General features: G+C 35.8%; 1 pseudogene; it reads right to left on the minus strand.

Annotated features, from left to right (window-relative positions):
- Window positions 1–17,731: 17,731 nt before the first annotated feature.
- On the minus strand, window positions 17,732–18,674 carry LOC148129054 (olfactory receptor 10A3-like; annotated as a pseudogene).
- Between the last annotated feature and the right edge of the window lie 4,655 nt (window positions 18,675–23,329).

Below are 23,329 nucleotides of genomic sequence, written 5' to 3' on the forward strand. Positions count from 1 at the left end.
TAGAAGAATTTTGAATATATAATGATCAGCAGGAATTAGATAAAATATTACAAGAGTCAGATGAAAAAAATGTTTACCAAAATATATAATTATCTCCTAAGATACCGAATGGAAGAGGAAGTGGTAAAAGAGACCATGATAATTTAGGTGAAAAATTTTGGTTACAGCATTAATTTGGAAGATTGGGAAAAATTATGGGAAATAAACTATAAACTAACTCTATCAGCAGCATACAAAGAAAATTTATACAAAATGTTTTATCGTTGGCATTTACACCCAGCAAGATTGGCTAAGATGTTCCCTAATAGATCAGCAAATTGTTGGAATTGTAATTACAAACAAGGAAACTATTTCCATATGTGGTGGACATGCCCTCAAGCTAAAAAATTAGGAAATGGCTGGAGGAAATTACAAAACAGAAAATTGAATTGAGACCAGAGATATTCCTATTGGGTATATTAAGAGATAAAATAAGTAAGAAATTCCAATATATTATATTACATATAATAACTGCAGCAAGAATAGCCTTTGCCCAGAATTGGAAAAGTGGCAGCATTCTCTCCGATATTATGAACATAAAAAAGGTTTTAGAGTGTGCAGAAATGGATAGGCTTTTCAATGGAAATGAAGGAGAGAGAAGAGACAGAGTACTATGAAATTTGGAATTTATTGTATAATTGGCTGCAAGGTAGACACAAAATAGAGAGATGAAATGAAACATTATGGTGTGATAAAATAATTTGATATGAATAGGTATAACTATGTATACTTATGTATAAATATGTAAATAACTATATAAATATATGAAAATATGACTGTGATGACCCAGGGTGGGATACAAAATAAACACAGTCACAAAAAACATGTGAAGCCTCTTTTATTCCTTCACTTTACTTCCAAACTCCAAATATCCTTGACTGGAGACAAAAAAAAAAAACCCTCCCACACAAGCAGTTACAAGAATGAGGAAATGCCATTTAAATTATAAAGAGTAAAAAATAACACAAATCAGGCAAGATAAGGGCTGGAGGATATCCACAGATAACAGAACACACACTGGGAAGGGCGCCAAACTCAGAGAGGAACCATGAACTAGAGATATTTCCACACTTTGTTTCCAGCACTCGCCAGCATGCATGTCCGTCCTCTTATAAAGTTGTCACTGCTACAGCCCATGAAGAGGATCAAGGCCCTCTCCTTCTGAGTAGACCAAGTCTCTCCCTTATCCTCTCCTCCCTGCATGCCCTAGGATGGAGAGCGGATGGGCCTGGGACCTCCTCTGACTGCTCAGCTGGCCTCTGCCCTTCCCCAGCCTCCTCCACAATCTCCAGAGCCACACTTCCACTTCTGTCGGCTGTTCCTCCTCTCCCTCAGAGTCAGTCTCCACCAGGGGCATGACAATGACATACCGTATATACTCGAGTATAAGCCGAGTTTTTCAGCCCATTTTTTGTGCTGAAAAAAACCCCCTCGGCTTATACTCGAGTGCAAGATTCCCCTCTGAAAAAAAATGGTGTGGAGCTCCGGAGCTGGGCAGGCGCTTCCCTGCTTCCGTGTTTCCTTTGCAACTTTTAAGCATGGGGGTAATCGGAAGCAGAAAAGTTCTTGCATGAGGATATATTGTTTTTCTTTTTTTAACTGTTTTGGGGGAAAGACCCACTGTCATGTGAGAATGCTCAGACACAAAATCTATCCGCCCGAAAATAAGTGTGTGTGTGTGTGGGGGATTTTTAACAGAGGGAAGATGTAGGGAGAAGGCAAAAGCGACGGAAGATCCTTCAGGGAAACTGAGGGGGAGACTCACCCTTGGTCCAGATGAGCCCCCTCCCGCCCCAAGGAAGCAGAGGCAGCCAGCAAGGGCAGGCAAGCCCCACTTCACAGACTCTGTCCATCCTCGCTCCCACCCAAAGCCAAGAAGTCCCCAATCGCGCAGCCCAGAATCGCCCCCCCTCAGGGGGCAGCAACGATGCCTGTTTTTCCCGAGACAAGAAGCTCCGCTGTGCAATGAAAGCGCCCTGGCGCTAGGCTCGCAGGCTCAGAAAACAACGCGAGCCGAGGTGGCTTCGGCTCCGCTCGGCTTCTCCAACATCCGGCACCGCCCTGTTCTATGTGCCGGGCCAGCAAGTCCAAGCAGCCAGCGCGTGGAGCAGGACGGCGCCGGAGATCGTTGGCTGCCTCTTTCGCAGCACGGGAGGCCTCCCCGGCTGGCCAGCTGCTCTCCTCCTTTTTCAGTGCTATTGTAATTTTGAATGGTCACTAAATGAACTGTTGTAAGTCAAGGACCACCTGTAAACTCTCTGTGTATAATCTCTTTTCACATCTTAATTTAAAGTCATATAAAAAATTAGGTGGTGATTTCCTCTCCTCTCCTCTCCTCTCCTCTCCTCTCCTCTCGTCTCCTCTCCTCTCCTCTCCTTTCCTTTCCTTCCCTCCCCCCTTCCCTTTCCTCCTCCCTCCATCCCTCCCTCTCTCCCTTCCTTCCTTCTGAAGACGTTCCCTATCAACCTCAATGATTACAGACCAGTGGCACTCACTCCTATCATCATGAAGTGCTTTGAGAAATTGGTCTGCCGGCACATCATTTCTGGTCTTCCGCATACATTTGATAAACAACAGTTTGCATACAGAAAAAATAGATCTACAGAGGATGCTATAGCCATCACTCTTCACACTGCTCTGACTCATCTAGAACAGTGGGAGGGCTATGTGAGGATGCTTTTTGTGGATTTTAGTTCTGCGTTTAACACAATTCTTCCACATAGTGTCTAAACTTCTGGACCTTGGGCTTTCTAATTCAATCTGACTTTGGATTATGGATTTCCTGTCTGGCTGCTCACAGAGGGTCAGATTAGGTAATCATACTTCTTCAGCCCTTTTCTTAACACTGGTACACCACAGGGTTGCGTGTTGAGTCCCTTATTCTATACTCTTTATGTGCATGACTGCATTCCCACTCACGTTAGTAATACTATTGCTAAATTTGCAGATGATACAACAGTGGTGGGACTTATCTCCAGGGGGGATGAGTCTGCCTACCAAGATGAGGTGGACCAGTTGCTTTCATGGTGTGGAGACAACAACTTGGTCCTCAACACCAATAAGACCAAGGAGCTTATAGTGGATTATAGAAGGAACAGATCAGACATCCAGCCCTTGCTTATCAATGGAGACCGAGTGGAGTAAGTGGCCAATTTTAAGTTTCTGGGTGTTACCCTAAAAGAGGACCTGACCTGGGGTGTCCACATTGGTCTTGGTCAAAAGGGCCCAGCAGACTCTTTCCTCATCAATATTCTCTTGTGTGTATAGTTTCCCATAATAGTCTCGAATGATTTCCTTCTTCTCTTTACTACCATAGCAAACTTGGCCTTGGTCATCTATTAATTGCAATATTTTCCTTGTTTCTTTCTCCTTTCTCAATTTATATGCTAACCATCTACCTGGTTTGCATCTTCAAAGTAGTTCTGTTTAGCACCTCTAATTTTTTGTGCTAATTCTTCTTTTTCTATTAGACCCATTTTATGTTTGGTTATATCCATTTTTAACTTAATGTCCTTTTTCTGTGGCATTTTCTGTAGCTCTTTTCAAGTCCTTTATACTCTTCCTCTAAGGCCTTAGAGGCTAATCTTTTCATGGTATTTCTTTTCCTTGTATAGTCTATTATCAAGCCTCTGGCATATGCCTTCATTGTATCCCATACATTCTGGATTGATGTATCTTCTTTTTTGTTTTCTCCAAAGAAAAAGGCCAATTATTTCTCCATCCACGATGTCTTTTTCCTTTAAAATAGTATTATTTAACGTCCATCTAGATCTTCTTCTTTGTCCTTTCCATTTAATTGTCATTGGATTGTGATCTGCCCAAGTACTTGTTTCAATATTTATTTCTTGAATATTAGTTAACAATTCTGTTGACATCCATATCATATCTATTCTGGACCATGATGAGTGTCTATTTGAGTAGAAGGTGTAGAAGGTGTTTAGTTTTAGCATTTATTTCTCTCCATGTAACTTTTAAGTTTATTTCATCTACCATTTTAAAAAAAGATTTAAGGAGAGTCTTTCTTTTTTTGCTTTATTGTTTTCTGTGCTGTATAGTCCAGTTTATTGTCTACAATTCCATTAAAATCTCCCATCATAACTATATTAACATAGTCCAGTTCAATTATTTTCATATGTAATTTTTTATAGAATTCTTCTTGATTGTCATTCGGGGCATAGATTGCAATCAGGAGTGTTTTCGTATTATTGTCCATTATTTCCACCATTAATTTCCACCCTATTTCCACCATATTTCCATCATCATTAGTATAAATCAATTTCACAGGGATGGTCTCTTTAATATATAAAACCACTTCTCTTTTCTTACATTGTGTCAAGGAGGTAAATATTTTCCCTAATTTTGGCTATATCAACAATTGTTCATATTGTTTTTTAATATGTACTTCTTGTAGGCAGATTATATCAAATTTTAATTTCTCTAATTAACAACTTAATCCAATTAAGAGGTCTCAAATATAAAACGATGCATAAAAATACCCCCCCCCCCCAAAAAAAAAACACCAATATGGAAGGTAGATGGAAAGACAAAAATACCAGGAAGGGGGAGAGAAGAAAAAGGCTACTCCCTTAAAAAGAAAAGGAAGGGAAACATTAATACTAAAGCTTTTCCTTTAAAATAAAAAGCAGACATAGAAATTCAAAAAAAAGTAAACTGATGAGGAGGGGTAGCACAGCTTAAAAAGAATAAAAAGAGCACACTGCACTTTGTATTTACAGAATGCTAATTTACCCCAGATACCTAAAGAGATTGGAACAATGTTAGAAAGCAATATAACGATGATGGAGTTAACTGAAGCGCTTAAGAAGAAAAATAATGGAAAGGCACCAGGCCCTGATGGACTTCCGGCAGAATTTTATAAAGCATAACAAGAATCATTGAACTTTCCACTGCTAGAAGTTATGAATGAAGTTATGTTAAAGAAGAGGATACCTAAATCATGGTCAGAAGCTTATATTACACTATATTATACAAGAGGAGACCGATCCATTACAAATCAAGAACCATAGACCTATCTCCCTACTAAATGCAGATTATAAAATCTTTGCTTCAATATTGGCAGAAAGATTTAAAAAATATTTAAATAATTTTATCCATCCTGATCAAAATGGATTTCTGCCAAAGAGACAAATCAAAGACAATATGAGAGTAATCTTGGACACTTTGGAATACTACAAGTCACATCCTGAAAAACAAATGGCTCTGATATTTCTAGATGCACAGAAGGCATTTGATAATGTGAATTGGCGATTCATGTTATTACTGCTGGAACAAATAGGCTTTGCTAGAAAATTTATTCAAGCAATAGAAGCTATATATCATAAGCAGACGGCAAAGGTAACGATAGAGGGAGAACTGACAGATTCTATTGTTATAAGAAAAGGAATAAGACAAGGGTGCCCACTATCACCTTTGTTGTTTGTGTTAACTTTGGAAGTGCTAAATAGAAATATTAGAGATGAAAAGAATATAAAAGGGATGAAAATTAAAAAGGAAGAATTTAAGTTGCAAGCATTTGCAGATGTTCTGGTTTTTATCTTAGAAGACCCATTAGAAACAGCATCAAAATTGATAGAAAAGATAGAGACATATGGAAAGGTGGCTGGTTTGAAAATAAATAAAGATAAGACAAAGATCCTGACAAAGAATATGCTATCAAGACAAAAGGAAGAATTGGCAGACCTATTGAAAATTCAGATCACGAATAAGATCAAGTACTTGGGGATATACTTGACAGCAAGATGCAGTACACTAAAAGAGAATAATTATATCAAACTTAAACAGCAGATAGCGCTTAGATTTGGCGAAATGGGAAAATTTACAACTGTCATTAATAGGGAGAATCTCAACAATCAAGATGAATATATTACCCAGAATTTTATATTTGTTTCAAACAATTCCAATTAGGCTTGGAAAAGACTACTTTGAAGATTTTAATAAAATTGTGTTGAAATATATATGGCAAGGTAAAAGCGAGAATAAAGTTAAAACTTTGCAAGATGCTAGAATAAGAGGAGGATTTGGTTTGCCTAATTGGGAGTTGTATTACCAAGCTACAAATTTGATGTGGGTTAAGGAATGGATAACATTAAAAAATACTAGATTGTTGACATTAGAAGGACATGATCTGTTGTTGGGGTGGCATGCTTTTTTATGGTATAAAGGAACTAAAACACAGGGGTACTTTAAAAGACATTATATACGGGACTCTCTGTGGTTAAACTGGGAGAAGATTAAAAGACAATGTTATTTGAAAATTCCAGTCTGGCTATCGACTATTGAAGCATTTTCTTATCCTATAACATACAAAAAGGAACCAACAGTTAGATATGGTGAAATATTGAATGAAAAGGGTGAACTTAAAGCTCTACAAAAACTTGAGGAACAAGGTATAAAGATGAATTGGTTTTCATATGCGCAAATACATTCAAGATATGATAAAGATTCTAAAACAGAAGGTTACTATGATAAATTGACTGACTTAGATAAGATTTTGACAGGTACTGATGAAAAGGTGATTAAAAAATTGTATGGATATTTATTAGAAATTAAACTAGAAGAACAAGTTAAAGAAACTATGATTGCTTGGGGGAAGAATTTTGGATATGGGATTGATCTAGAGAAATGGCAAAAATTGTGGTCTCAAAATTATAAAATGACAATGTCAACAGCATATAAAGAAAATTTGTATAAGATGTTTTACAGGTGGCATTTCCCCCGACAAGAATAGCAAGAATGTTCAAGAATAAATCTGAAAAATGTTGGAAATGTCATCAGACACCTGGTTCATATTACCATATGTGGTGGACTTGTGCGGATGCTAAAAATATTGGACTAAAATCAACATGTGGTTGGAAAAATGACAAAAAAGCATATAGATTTGAAACCAGAGATATTTTTATTGGGAATTTTACCTGAAATATATAGTAAAGAACTGAAATACCTGATTGTAAATGTATTAACAGTGGCTAGGGTTGTATTTGCTAAAAATTGGAAAAATGAGAAAATACCATCACAGGAGGAAATCATTAAGAAAATATTGGAATGTGCTGAAATGAGTAGATTGACATTTGAAATTAGAGAACAAGATGATAAACAAATTTATAAAATTTGGGATCTATTCTATCAATGGTTAGACAATAAAATATAGTAATGAAATATGTAGACTTTTAGAAAATAATAAATATATAAAGATGTATTATTGTCTTATTATATCTGCAAAATGATTCTAGGATAGATCTGGGATGATAATATGAATTGTCATAAAACAAATTAAGTAAAATATGATCATTTTGTAAAACATGAATGAATAAAAGTATAGTCAAATGTTTGATTAATAATGATATTAATGTATTTAACATTTGATTGATAATACAAGATTATATACAATGTAATTATAATCGAAGACTATGAAATGGAAGCACAAAACAATTTGTAAACCAACCGGCACACTATATGTACATATATGGAAGATGACTTGATGTTTTTATGTTTTGTTTGTTTATGTTTGTTTTAAAAACTAATAAAAAATTATTTTCTCAGAAAATAACAACTGAATGAAAAACTGCTGGTGACCTTCTATCATTGCCCCATAGAGAGCATTTTAACATACTGCACCTCTGTATGGTTCGCCAATTGCACAGTGGCAGATAGGAAAGCACTCCGAAGAGTTAATGTCATTGGACAGAATGCCCTCTCCCCTCTTTGGAACAGTTTTATAGCTCCCACTGCCTTAAGAAAGTTCAAAACATTCTCAAAGATCCATCTCATCCCTGGAACCCATTTTTTGTACTATTACCATCTGGCAGATGGTACAGAATAATAAAAACAAGGACAAATAGGCTGAAAAACAGCTTCTATCCCAGGGCAGTAGCTCTTTTGAATTCTGCTGTATAGTGCAGTGTTGGTGTGGTGTTGGGGGTTTCCGGTTCAATGTGTGAAGGGTGAAGGATGTATGTTTGTGTTTATTTTCATGCTCATGGTCATAATGTGCACTGAAGATGGTGTTTGATTTCATTGTACGAGGTGCAATGACAATAAAATAAACTAACTTCTGTTGTCACCGTTGCTATACTTTGTTCTTATTGCCCAAGTCTTTACCTGTCCATGGCTACTTTTGGACTTTTTCCTGACTGAGATTTGGGAAGCTCCTTGTTCCGGCTTGATTTCTATCTTAATTGTTCAAGTCATCTAAAAAATTTCAAGGAATAAAACTGTGATCCTCTTTGAATTCAAGTGAGAACCTGACTATAAAGATTGGATACAACTGAAATTTGACAAAATGAGAATTCACCTCTAAATTTCCACAAGCTTTTAAGAAAAAATATATATATGCATATAATTACAATTTCCTTTTCTAATGCATTAATGACATTGATAAAATGTTTTTCTTGCATTTTTTAGGTGAGCACATTTTTAGTGACTATGAATCTGGGGAAAAATTATGTCAAATCCCCAGTTAGATATACAATCTATTTTGAAATCTATTAAGAATTAATGATAGCTCTTCATATTGCACAGTTAATCAAATTATCCAATAAATTCTAGTAATTAGATTTATACTTGTCCCTGTGTTGTTCAAAAAAACAAAACACCTCTGGTTGGTGTGGAATTTCATTTTCCTCCCAGATTTGTGTCCATAGACTTATTTTCCCCCTTTATTTATTTTACTTATTCTTGATTCCTGTAATTCCCTGGATAAGTCCCTGCACCTTTCTGGGAAAGATTTTAAGTGATATCCCATTGCCTGTTTCAGAGACTCACAATTATCTTATTGGCTTCATACCTACAGCAGAACTAGAACTCATGGTCTTCTCATTTTTATATCAAACTGGCTGTGGTCTGAATACTGAATTCATATCATATATCATATCATCATATATAATATGTATAAGAGCAGTTAGACAAAAAGGTAGATTGAGTCTGTGTAGAGCTATCACTACGAGAACAGTCAGGTAGACAGATAGAAAGGAAAAAGCCCTCAGTCTGGGAAAGAATTGTAACCTGAAAAAATTTCTCAGATGAAACTGTCTCTAATTAGAAACATAGAAAACTGATGGCAGAGAAAGACCCAGTGGTTTACTGAGTCTGTCCTTTGAGTTTTTTGGTTTGGTTTTTATTTTGTTTTATTTTTAATTATTTAATTTATTTTTATTTTATTATGATTTATTTTATTTGTATTTATTATTTTTATCAGGTGATAGAAACATATTTATCTCAAGCAGATCTAAACTCAGTTACTGATGATTGATTCATTACCTCTGCTGGAAGTTGGTTCCAAGCTTCCACTATTCTTTTTGTGAAGTAATACTTTCTAACATTATTTTTGAACTTCCCTATTGTCAATGAGAGGTTATGCTTCCATGTTCTTGATTTCTGTTTAATGTTGAAAATATTGTCTTCTAGAAACTTATTCACACCCTTAATATATCTCAAGGTTTCAATCATGTGTTCCCCCCACCCATTCCCTTCTGTCTCTAAGCTATACTTATCAGTTCCTCCAATCAATCCAGATATGTGCTATCCTTCAGACTTTGCACCATCTCTGAATTCACTCACTCTTATCAATATTTTTTTTAAAGTGATGTCTCCAGAACTGGACACATTATTCAATATAGGGGATTTATTAAAGTCCTATTTGATGGGATTAGTACACCCAACTGATGATCCCTCTAGGGATGCATCCCAGAATTTTGTTTGCTTTCACAGCTGCCTGGCCACATTGTTTACTCATTTTGCAGCCATCTGCTATGAACACACTGAGATCCTTTTCTTTTGTTTTTCTTTTGTTCTGTTTTATCCTGTACTCCAAATACAGTATACTGCAAGAGGGTTCAGAAAAAGACTCTAGTCTTGCGTTACACTACTTGTGACTTGTCTCTGTTCAAGTTAACAAGCACAAAATGGAATCCACTGGTCCACAATTTGCAGAAAGATAAAGGTAGTGGGACTTTATGTAGGATTACCTTTGAAATGCAATTGGAAGCTTCAGCTCCTGGAGAATATGGCAACATGAGCAGTCTTTGGGGCTCCTAGAATGGCCCATGTTACATTGCTGTTCCATGAGCTGTACTGGCTGCTGGTTTGTTTCTGGATGTAGTTCAGGGTGTTGGTTATGACCCTTGAAGCCCTTCATGACATGGGTCCAGGTTACTTGATGAACTATCTCATGTTGCTAGGACTGTCTAAGGAGTCCTGATGCAGATCCTGTCAATCAAGGAACTCTGGCTGATGGATTCCAGTCTTCTGTGCCCTAGCATTGTTTCTCTGAAACATCATGCCCCTTCTCTCCTGTCCTTTTATAAGAGCCTGCAGGCTTGGCTCTTTTGATTGACCTGGGGACCCAATGGGAGAATATCACACTGGATATGTCTATTAGACTATTTGCAAATCCCACTTCCCACTCTGCAGATCTTGTTCTGTCCTCAGCCATCTTTTAATTCATATTGTGGTAGTTTCATTATTAATTTGTATTGTTTCACTGTTTACTATTGTTTTATTTACATTGTTTATAGTTTTACCTTCTACTGTTAAAAGGCACCCAGAGTAGCCCCATAGAGGGATAGGCAGTAAATAAATGTAATGAAATAAATGAATAAGTAGTATTAACATATGAGTTAAATAACACACATACATATTTATTGAAATAGTTTTTAAATGGAAGACAAAACTGTTACAAGCTGATATAAAGTGAGAAAAAGAAAAGAAGAAACAATGCTAAGGGAAAGCTAAAAGCACAAAAAAATTAAAATAAAACTAAAAAAGCTATGATAATGTAGCTTCTGATCTTATTTACAACACTTATAACTACAATTATAAATTTAGTTCTTACTCTTTAATTATAACAATTTTCTTTTTTCTAAAATCTATTTTGTCAAAGCACCAAAACTATAAACTATAAGTTCATTTTTATGCTTATCATGCATCTGTAAGAGATTTCCAGTCATCAATACATGTAAATGTCTTTTCTCTGATCAAAAAACGCTCATCATGACTGCTTGGGATTAACCAAGCAATTTATTCAATACCTGGAATCATCCAATGAGTTTCCATATCTCTGCAAATCATGCAAACCCAAACTGGATCTGTTGGAAAGAGTTGATACCATTGAAACCATTGAAACATCCCTTAACACCATAGTAGCATCCCTGGACGCCGTAAAAGAAAGAATATCCAACCTTGAAAAAAAAGACACAACGCAAAAACCTGAACATCCAATAGCTACAAACCACATCTCTACCCAACAACCACAACCCAATCCAAAACCCAATCCACAAAAAAACACAACCCAGACAAATATTGATATCCCAATCCTCATCAGAGAAGCTGTTGAGCGTGAACGGAAATGTCCAAACGCCATCTTATTTGGTCTAGAGGACATCAATGACAATGATGACATCACAACTGTCCGAAACATCATCAGTGATTATCAAGCATCAACCATCTCCGCTGATGAAATACTTGACATTTCCCGCATTGGCCGAGAGCTCAAAAACAGAGACGGCTCTGTGGCCCCACGCTTGTGCAGGGTCATTTGCAAAATTGAATCAAGCAAACGTAAATTCATTTACACTATAAATTCACTCGCCAAAACCAACACCAACCATAAGAACCTCCGTTGTCGCCCTGACCTAACCATACAGCAACGTGCCCGCTCCCGTGTACTCCGCACTGAACTTAAAAAATGTCTAGACAATGGAGAGAAGGACCTGTACATTGACTACCATGCTGACTGTATCAAAAGTAAGCCACACAACCCGCAACTCAGCTTTAACCCTCAACCACAACCCTACCTCAACTGATCCACCATCACCCAAGACTAGGCATGCACGCCCTAACTACCTCAATTCCAACTACTGCTGGCCTTAAATGCAAACTACTCAATGCAAGAAGCCTCGTGAATAAAATGCCTGAATTTTTCCTCCTACTAAATATGGCTAAATTCGACATTATATTTGTCTGTGAAACATGGCTCAATGCATCTCTCCCTGACTCCATTACCACAGTAAGAGACTATCATGTCTACTGATCAGATCGTGAAATTAGAGGAGGTGGTGTTGCTATCTTCTATAAAAAGTCCTTACATCTAAAAATATCCAAGTTACCCAGGAGCTTGCTCTTCCTGAGACCATCATCTGTGAACTATCCTTAAATATCACAATTCGATTCTTACTATGTTACAGAGCACCTGATTATGACATCGAACATGTAAACAAGCTAAATACATTACTAACATGGGCTGCATCCTGCCCATACCCTTTTATCATTCTTGGTGATTTCAATCTACCTCATATTGACTGGACCGTAAATGATTGTACAACTGAAATCATACACACAACCTTCTACAATGCTATTACAAATCTGGGACTGGAACAACTAGTAACCAACAACACTAGACTAAACAACTGCCTCAATCTCCTCTTCTGCAATAGTTTGAATTTAATTTACGGAATACAAACTAAAGAACCCTTTTCCAGCAGTGACCACAATATGATTGACTTTTGTCTCAACATACGCCCACACAAAAATCACCACAATGATGTAATCCCCAATTGTAACTTCAAAAAGGCAACTATGATCTTATAGACAACGATCTCTCATCCCTTGATTGGCAATCTCTATTCACTGGATGCAATACTGTTGAAGACCATTACAACATATTTTTACTTGTAGTCAAAAGAGTCATCAAACTATATGTACCAACAACAACTCCCAAAACAAAACAAAAAAGAAGATTACCCATAACAATAAGGAAACTTCAATCCAAAAAGAGATCACTCTGGCGGAAAACAAATCTGGTCGCGTTGCCAATTTCAAAAGCCGATACAAAAATTTATGCCACCAGATAAAGACCGAATGCACCAATTATCACATTAAACAAGAGGAAAACCTTCTAAGCACCAATTCCACCCGTGCTTTTTACAATTTTGTAAACAACAAACTAAAAGACTCAAGGTCCATCCCACCCTTGATAGGACCTGATGGTAAAGACTGCAACGACGACACCATTAAAGCCAACATCTTTAACACATTCTTCGGCTCAGTATTTGTAAACAGCAATGGATCATGCCCAGTATTTCCTAGCCATACCACAGATAACAACAATGATCTAATACATATTGATTTTACAGAAGACAATGTTGAAAAAGCACTACGCAATCTAAAACCATCTCTATCTATTGGACCGGATGGAATATGTGCCTACTTCTTAAAATGCTATCCACTGCCATAGCCAAACCTCTAAGCATAATCTTTGAAAAATCTTTCAGGACCAGCTCCTTGCCTAACCTATGGTCACAAGCCACAGTCATCCCCATCTTCAAAAAGGGAGACCCAAGCCTAATTGAAAATTACAGACCAATCTCCTTATGCTGCGTCACCTGTAAAGTCATGGAATCAATTATTTCAGAAAAAACTATCCTGTAATCTGCAACTCTTACACTGCAAAAACATATGGACGACACAACTCGACCAGGGCAAAGCAATAGACGCAATCTACATATACTTCTGTAAAGCCTTTGATTCAGTGGTACATGACAAACTACTCCTAAAAATAAAATCCTATGGTATCTCTGGACAACTGAATAACTGGATAGAAGCATTCCTGTCAAACAGACAACAAATGGTCAAAATTGGGAGCGTCCTATCAAATTCTGTACCTGTCAATAGTGGTGTCCCCCAAGGCAGTGTTCTAGGACCAACTCTCTTCATACTCTACATAAATGACCTCTGTGATCATATTAAGAGCAATTGCGTTCTTTTCGCTGATGATGTAAAGCTGTTCAATACCACAGACAATACTGCTACCCTACAAAAAGATCTTGACTATGTATCAGAATGGTCAAACAAATGGCAACTTCAAATCTCAACAAATAAATGCTCTGTCTTATATATTGGCAAAAAAATCAGAAAATAAAATACAAGCTGAATAGTCAAGATCTTGTTGATGACCCAAGCTCTGTAAAGGACCTTGGAATACTCACCTCTAATGATCTAAGTGCTAGAGCCCACTGCAACTACATAGCCAAAAAGGCATTAAGAGTTGTTAACCTAATCCTACGTAGCTTTTTCTCTGGTAATATCACACTACTAACCAGACCATACAAAACATTTGCTAGACCAATACTCGAATACAGTTCATCAGTCTGGTACCCACATTACGTATCTAATATTTGCACAATTGAGAAAGTCCAGAAATATTTTACACGAAGAGTTCTCCACTCCTCTACTCGTTGTAGAATACCTTATGCCAGCAGACTTGAAATTCTAGAACTAGAAAACCTTGAATTACGCCGTCTTCGGTCTGATTTAAGCATGATATATAAAATCATACATTGCAATGTCCTACCTGTCAATGAATACTTCAGCTTCAACCATAACAACACAAGAGCACACAATAGATACAAACTCAAAGTTAACCGCACCAAACTTGATTGCAGGAAATACGACTTCAGCAATAGAGTGGTCAATGTCTGGAATACTCTACCCGACTCTGTAGTTTCTTCCCCAAACCCCAAAAACTTTAACCTTAGACTGTCTACTATTGACCTCACCCCTTTCCTAAGAGGTCTGTAGGGCGTGCATAAGCGCACCAACGTGCCTACCGTCCCTGTTCTATTATTTCTCTTATTCTTCTTTTATTTTTCTTATATGTACCCATTTCATGTATTCACAACTATGTATACACTTATACTTATTATCTTGTAAACAATTGACAAATCAAATAAATAAATAAATAAAATAAATAAAAAAGTAAATTAACTATCTCAGGAATTTACATCATCTTCCCCATCCATTCCTCCATAATTACATACCAAATCCATCCATCTTTCTGCATTCAGTAATTTTTCTGAAGTTATTATATTTAAAAGTATGCTCTGTAACTTTTTTTTCCAAATGTTTGTCTGTCAATCCCAAAAGAAAAACCTCTGGTTTCAATTGTATGTTCATCTTATGGACATATGGATTACACAACTTGATCAGGGCAAAGCAATAGACACAATCTACATAGACTTCTGTAAAGCTTTTGATTCAGTGGTACACGACAAACTACTCCTAAAACTAAAATCTTATGGTATCTCTGGACACCTACATAACTGGATAGAAGCGTTCTTGTCAAACAGACAACAAATGGTCAAAATTGGGAGTGTCCTATCAAATTCTGTACCTGTTAACAATGGTGTCCCCCAAGGCAGTGTTCTAGGACCAACTCTCTTCATACTCTACATAAATGACCTCTGTGGTCATATTAAGAGCAACTGCATTCTCTTCGCTGAAGATGTAAAGCTATTCAACGCAACAGACGATACTACTACCCTCCAAAAAGACCTTGACTATGTGTCAGAATGGTCAATCAAATGGCAATTTCAAATCTCAACAAATAAATACCTTGTCTTACATATTGGCAGAAAAAATCAGAAAATAAAATACAAGCTAAATAGTGAAGACCTTGTTGAGAATCCAAACTTTATAAAGGACCTTGAAGTACTCATGTCAAATTATCTAAGTGCTAGAGCCCACTGTAACTACATAGCCAAAAAGGCATTAAGAGTTGTTAATCTAATCCTACATAGCTTCTTCTCTGGTAATATCACACTGTTAACTAGAGTATACAAAACATTTGCTAGACCTATACTTGAATACAGCCCATCAGTCTGGAACCCATATCATGTATCTGATATTAACACAATTGAAAAAGTCCAGAAATATTTCACAAGAAGAGTTCTCCACTCCTCTACTCATTGCAGAATACCTTATGCAATCAGACTTGAAACTCTAGACCTAGAAAACTAGAACTACACCACCTCCGGTCCGATCTAAATATAGTATATGAAATCATACATGCAATGTCCTACCTGTAAATGAATACTTCAGCTTCAATCATAACAATACAAGAGCAGACAATAGCTACAAACTCAAGGTTAACCACACCAGATTTGACTGCAGAAAATACATTTTCAGCAACAGAGTGGTCAATGTTTGGAATACTCTACCTGACTCTGTGGTTTCTTCCCCAAACCCCAAAAACTTTAACCTTAGACTGTCTACTATTGACCTCACCCCCTTCCTAAGAGGCCTGTAGGGGATGTGCATAAGTGCACCAATCGTGCCTACCATCCCTGTCCTATTGTTTTTTATTTTTCTTATAAGTATCTATCTCATGTATTCAAAACTATATTTATTCTTATACCTGTGTCTTGTTAGCGATTGACAAATCAAATAAAATGTAAAAATGTAAATCTTTATATTCCTTTGAATCAATGTGTGCATTTTAATGTAGGGATTTCTAGGTTTTTCACACAGCCACCAAACATGATAAAATGTTAGTTCCTAGCTAATGGGGAATTTCAAAAATTTATTAACAAATGATTGTACAGGAAATAAAAAAGGCCATTGACAATCATGAATAATTAATTACTTTTGCACAGGCAGGGAAAGTCCTTGCAATAAAGTAGTATGGCAATAAATCCAGACATTGAAGCTGGCACTATTGTCTTCCATTCTGCTGCTTCATCCTCCAATTGAATAAAGATGAACTATCATAATTCAAAGAATCACTAAGTAAAATAAATAAACACACACACACACACACACAAAGATATTACATAAAAAGTAAGGGTATACATTTTTTATTTATTTCTTTTGTAGGATCTAATGAGTGATTTACTCTTGCTTCCTATATAATATCTTCACATATATACATTTGTTTGTTTATTTATTTTACTTAGTAATTCTTTGAATTATGATTATTCAGTTTTATTCAATTGGATGAGGATGAGAAAGAACATCCATTGCCATAATGCAAATTATCTCTCCCTCTCTCCCTCATCTCCTCCTCTCATTCTTTTTCTCTTTCTTCCTCACCCTATTCTCCTAATAATCTATGCATTTTCTGGATAGAAGCTTCTTTGAGTATCCAATTATTATTATTTAAATTATTATTATTTAAATAAAGACACTAAATGATAGACAATTGCATATCTCATCAAAAGTAATAACATTCCTGAAAATTTATTATAAAATAATTTTCTGTATCAATTATTCACATAGATATATAACAGCCAGTTTATTTATGGAATATATACAGGCCAGTTCTACTACTTGGCTCTTCAAAAAGCAGAGGAGCACAAAATAACAGAATATATCTTAAAAATCCTGGATCAACAGATTGCACCCTAAGCCTAATTAGCTGAGAAAGAAATATCTATTTCACATGAAGCCTTTGTATTAGGATACATTGACTGGAGTCTTATTCCAATCATGCCTGTTTTTAAAAGTTCTCAGCAAATAATAATGCAAAATTTAGAATTTGCCAATGTCCTAGTCATCTTCAGGAGATAAAGCATTGTGCAAGAAAAAAAAAAGTTAACCCCTCTACTTGAGACCTGCCTGGTCTCAAGTAGAAACATCAAATCAGAGAGTTTTCTATGTCAAAAATATGCCACATAGTGAATCTCAGTAGCAACTTGGCTAATGGTGACCACAAAAAGAAAAGGGATTGCTTTGTAGAGATCTAGCATGTTCATTTAAACATCATATAATACTAGTTCCTTATGGGATAATCTTCCGTATCATATTTTTGTCTGAAACCCACGCAGAAAAAGGAGATTAATTAAGAATAAACAAACATAGGAATATATTTCTTCCTGTGTGAGTCAACCCTAATAGATAAGAATTACTTGTCATTATGATGTGCCATATATAATATAAATCTCTTGAAGCCACTGCTCAAGGCGTCCTTTACTTCCTTGTTTCTAAGATTGTATATGAGTGGGTTAATCACTAGACTCAAAGCTGTATGGAAAAGAGAAGAATTTTTTAACATGTGTTGATTTCTTGTTTCTGGGCAGAAGATAGACAAGCATCATTGTTCTATAATATAAACAAAACAGTATGAGATGAGAAGAACAGGTGGAGAAAGCTTTTTGTCTTCCAGTAATAGATTACATTTTCAGGATAGTAACAATTATGGAAACATAAGAGGCCAAGATGAGAAAAAATGGGAGGCAGGGTAAATATATAGGTAAAAATAAAGGAAGATAGTTCAACGAGGTAAGTGTCACTGCAGGAGATCTCTCTTATGTTAAAAATAACATCACAAAAATAATGATCAATTTTATTGGGGCTACACAAAGATAATCATAACATATTCAAAGTCAATGTTGTGCTCACCATCAACCCAGCTGCCCAAGACACAGCTACTAAGATGAAATTCAGCCTGACACTCATGAGAGTAGCATAATGAAGTGGCTTACATATAGCTAGGTATCTGTCATAAGACATCATTGCTAAAAGATAGCATTCAGTACCTTCTAGAAATAAAATTGTATGGAACAGGATTGAAAAAGTATACAGTTATTTCCTGTTAACAGGATTGACAACATTTTACATATTACAGCAGAGCTACAGCAGGCTTCCATGAAAGCCAGATTTGCAAGGAAAATATACATAGGAGTGTGGAAGTGTTTGTTTATCACAACCAAAATGATAATGATAAAATTCCCAACCATAGACAATATGTAAATCACTAAGAAGAGTGAGAAGAGAAGTACTTGTGGTTTTGAGAATTCTCCAAATCCAAGCAGTATGAACTCAGAAATAGTAGTATCATTTGTCATGTTTGCTGCATCTAGAGAAATCAAGTCATGTCATTAGTTTCACTAAGAGAATTGAACTGGAGATAAAGAAGGGAAATCAGTATAGCTAAGAAGCTGAACAATTACGACATTGTTTAACTTGCAATGGACCATGAAGAACTATGATATTTCAGAAGAACATATGCAATACTTAAATTATTAGGTCATGTCCTGAATGTTCTCAAAAAAAGTTTGATCATGTCGGTGTATTCAGTTGCAAAATATTAATTTATTGGAAAGTAAAGTAGTGAAGTTGAATTGCAGAAAGTCTCTAACACACACAGAGACACACATACACCATGCATTGATTTGTTTCTTATGAGGTTAATCTTTAGCCTTATGATCAATAGACAGATTTCCAAGGAAAGCATTATTATAATATTTATCAGGGGATTCATGAATTTGGAGAACTGTTGCCAAATAAAGACAATAATATTGCATATTCATCATTTCTTTTACACCATATTGTTCCCTGTGTTCATTAAAGTAATATTTCAAGAGTCTGATACACACACACACACACACACACACACACACACACACACACATATGGTATTCAGCTTTGTTCAGGTATTTTCCCACATCATTATAGTTGTGCTTTTAAAGTTGTAGTGACGTTTCAGCAGAATTTCATCTGCCATTATCAGGCTTGTGTATTGTGTTTGTCTGTGAGTCGGGCTTTCACAGCTGTTTCTGTTTTAAATTTGGTGCTAGCCTACTACTGTGTTAGAATGTTTTTTTCTTCTATGGTTTCATCTTCTAAAACAGTAGGCTAGCACCAAACTTAAAACAGAAACGGCTGTGAAAGCCTGACTTACAGATGAACACAATACACAAGACTGATGATGGCAGATGAGATTATATATATATATATATATATATATATATATATATATATATATATATATATATATATATATATATATATATATATAAACCCAATATGTAAATATAAAGGAGGAGGAGGTGCTTTTGTTGCTGATGCTTACTACTTTTCTTTTGTTGGATAACCATTTGTCTGAAGTGGTATAGGGTTTCCTGCCTAAGCAGGGGGTTGGACTAGAAGACCTCCAAGGTCCCTTCTAACACTGTTATTCTACTCTATTCTACTTTAAACATGCAACATATCTTAAAATGATTAAAAAAAACATTTGTCAGTTCTTTTTACTTTTCCTGTGTCCTCAGGCTAACTCAGAACATTTTGTTTTCTTTGTATCTATGTTATCCTTCCTCCCCTCCTTTCTTCATAGAATCATCTAATATGAGAGTGGGCAAGAAACAACTTGTGAACTGAGTGTAATCCCAGGTGCATTTCTGTGGCACTCAGAGCCCTCTAAAATTTTCAGACAAATAATCAGGACAGGGATTTCAGCTTTATTCTTTCCAGTGACATTGGCACATTACTATATATCACTTCTCTGCTAGAAAGAAAGAAGGAAAACTGCAAAAAGATTGCCTATCTTCAGTTTGAAAAGAACATGATTTACAGATTGCTATAAAGTATAAATAGTCCTTGATTTATGACTGCAATTGAACCTAAAATTTCTGTTGCCAAGAACAACAGTTGTTAAGTGAGTTTTGTCCCATTTTATGACTTTTCTTGCCACAGTTGTTAATTGACTCTCGGCAATTAATAAGGTAATAATATGCTTGTTAAGTGAATCTGACTTTCCCATTGAATCTGCTTGGTAGAAGGTGATCATATGACATCTGGACACTGCAACAGACATTAGCCAAGCATCGGAATTCTGATCCCATGATCATGGAGATGTTAGAAAGGTTGCAAGTGTGAAAAAAAGTCATAAGTATTTTTTTTCAGTGCCACTATAACATTAAACAATCACTAAATGAATAGTTGTCAGTTGAGGGCTACATGTACTGTATATTCACATCTTTTATTAAAAAGAATGTCTTTCCCCAGAAATAAGGTCTTCAGTTATGATGCTATCTTTCCAATTACAAACAATGTTTGTATTAATAAAGTTCAGAGGATTTTGGAGAACTTGGTAGATAGCACAGTAGAATGTATTTTTTAATTCAGTCATAACTTTTCAATTCTACAAATACATGAGATCCTGATGCAGATTTTTTTTTCTCCCTGAAATTTATAAAATCTAACAAAGGACAAATGTACAACCCTTCTGAAAAGATTTCAACTTACCAGAATGCATTCCTTAGAAAATGATGTCTAGAAACATCCTTTTGAAACTTCTTTGTGGACTCAACATTACTCTCTAATTTTCTTAATAGGAAGCAATTCTGTATAACTGTAACATTCACTGTAAAAAACTTGTTTATGTTGTGCCCTAAGGTTGAAAACTGTCCCTTGAAATTTGTGATAATTAACCTTGTAATCTTTGGAAATAAATGTGGAGGCATTTATATAAAGCATATTTATTTATTTAAATAAATGAAATGTAAAATATTTAAATAAATTAATTATATACTCAAGGAAGTATCTATTTAACATGGAACAGCAGATGGAGTAGATAAATAGAGAGAGAGAGAGAGAGAGAGAGAGAGAGAGAGAGAGAGAGAGAGAGAGAGAGAGAGAGAGAAAGGGAGGGGGGAGAGAGAGAAAGAAAAAAAGGGAGAGAGAGTCCATAGATATTGTTTCTCAACTTACAACTATTCTTTTACAGAATAACAGAATAACAGAGTAGGAAGTGATATTGGAGGTCTTCTAGTTCAACATCATGCTCAAGCAAGAAATGCTATAACACAGCACCCAAACTTCTGGAAACAAATCATTCCATTGGCAATCTTTCTGTCAGGAAATTTCTCCTTAGTTCTAGGTTGCTTCTCTTCTTGATTAGTTTCCATCCATTGCTTCTTGTCTTGCCTTCTGGTGCTTTGGAAACTAGGTTGACTCTGTCTGGAAGCCCCTTGGATATTTGAACACTACTATTATGTCACCCCTTGTCCTTTTCATTAAACTAGAACATTCTTCATATGTTTTAGCCTCCAGTCCCCTAATCTTTGTGGCCCTTCTCTGTATTCTTTCTATAATGTCAACATCTTTTCTGTATCCTGGTGACCAAAACTGGGTGCAATATTTCAAGTATGATCTTACCAGGGCATTATATAGAGGTACTAACTTTTCATATGATCTTGATTCTGTCCCTCTGTTAATGCAGCCTAAGACTATGTTGGCTTTTTTGTCAGGTGCAACACCCTGCTGGCTCATATTTAACTGATTGTACACTAGGACTCCAAGTTCCTTCTCTATTATTGAGCCATGTATTATCTATATTATACCAGTGCATTTGTTTTTTCTTTCCTAAATGTAGACCCTTACTTTTCTTCCTATTAATTACATTTTGTTAGATAAGACCTAGAGTTGAAATCTGTTGATATCCTCTTATACCTTGAGCCTATTTTCTTGGAGTGTTGACTATTCCTGTCAGTTTGGTACCATCTGCAAACTTTATGAGTTCCCCTTCTGTCCCCTCATATAAATCATTGATGAAGATATTGAAGAGTACTGGGTCTAACATGGAGCCTTTAGACAGTGTTCAAATTGACAATGGCACTGTAAAAGTGACTTAGAACTCATTCTCATTGCTTAAAAGCTATCACAGTGTGTCTATAGTCATGTGACCAAAATTTGGGTGGTTGGCTAGTGACATGTATTTATGATAGTTGCAGTGTCCCTGAGTCATGTTATTGCCATTTGTGATATTTTCAAATAGTTTCCAACCAAAAAAGTCAAAGGGGAAGACCAGATTTGATTAATAATCACATCATTTACTTCACAATCATGGCACAAAAATATAAATTCTGGCTGGGCTTCTAAACTATTCTAAATTGTGATAATAAGTTGAGGTGTACCTGTATTTTATGTAAAAATAGTTTCATAATAAAAAACTTCTTTTTTAAATATGTTGGAAAAAAATCGTGGTCCATTCTGAGTCGAGTTTTAAAGAATATGGGACAGTTACTTGAAGCAGAGGTAAAATTTATTAAGGAATGAGAGATAGGCAGTTCAAATGGTCAAATTATCATTATGATTTGGCTTCTTTTATAGAAAAAATCCCTCTGTTTTTTCAAGAAAGTGCACAAATTCAGCCTGCCTTCTAGGGATCCCGGCATAGCACACTTATTCTGGTGCCCTGTAGGATTTATAACTGAACACAGACACATGCACAAACACATACACACAATGTATTTGGCAATAAATTCCTAGGGCTGAGAGAGAGACCCAAGAGAGTGTTTTTAGTGTTACACCAGTTTTTAGAGAACATTTTTGAATCTCAAAATGACCTTAGTCTTTAAGAACAATCTATTGTTGCAGGAATTCTTCTCTATGAAAATCTTATTTATTGTAATGTATTGAGTTTTTGTATAGAATACCCTTAAAAAGGACAACAATGGTTCTCCTCTTCAACATGTGGGCTGAAGCAAGACAGACCCTGCTGCTCATTGAAGGGGTCCTGGTCCAAATTTATTTTATTTATTTATCACATTTTTAAATCACCCATCTCCCTCACATAGCTTCAATGAGATCATCTATGAATGTAGCATCTCAGTGTTAAAGATTGAGAAGCCAGAACTGCATGTGAACCCATAGTAGATATGCTTTATTACTATAAATCCTAGAAGACATTACAACTGAATTAAACTGAATTAAGGAGAAA

Source organism: Notechis scutatus, chromosome Z (genome assembly GCF_049901735.1).
Source record: "Notechis scutatus isolate UNSWTSFEM ecotype Mainland chromosome Z, rNotScu1.2, whole genome shotgun sequence".
Classification (NCBI taxonomy): domain Eukaryota; kingdom Metazoa; phylum Chordata; class Lepidosauria; order Squamata; family Elapidae; genus Notechis; species Notechis scutatus.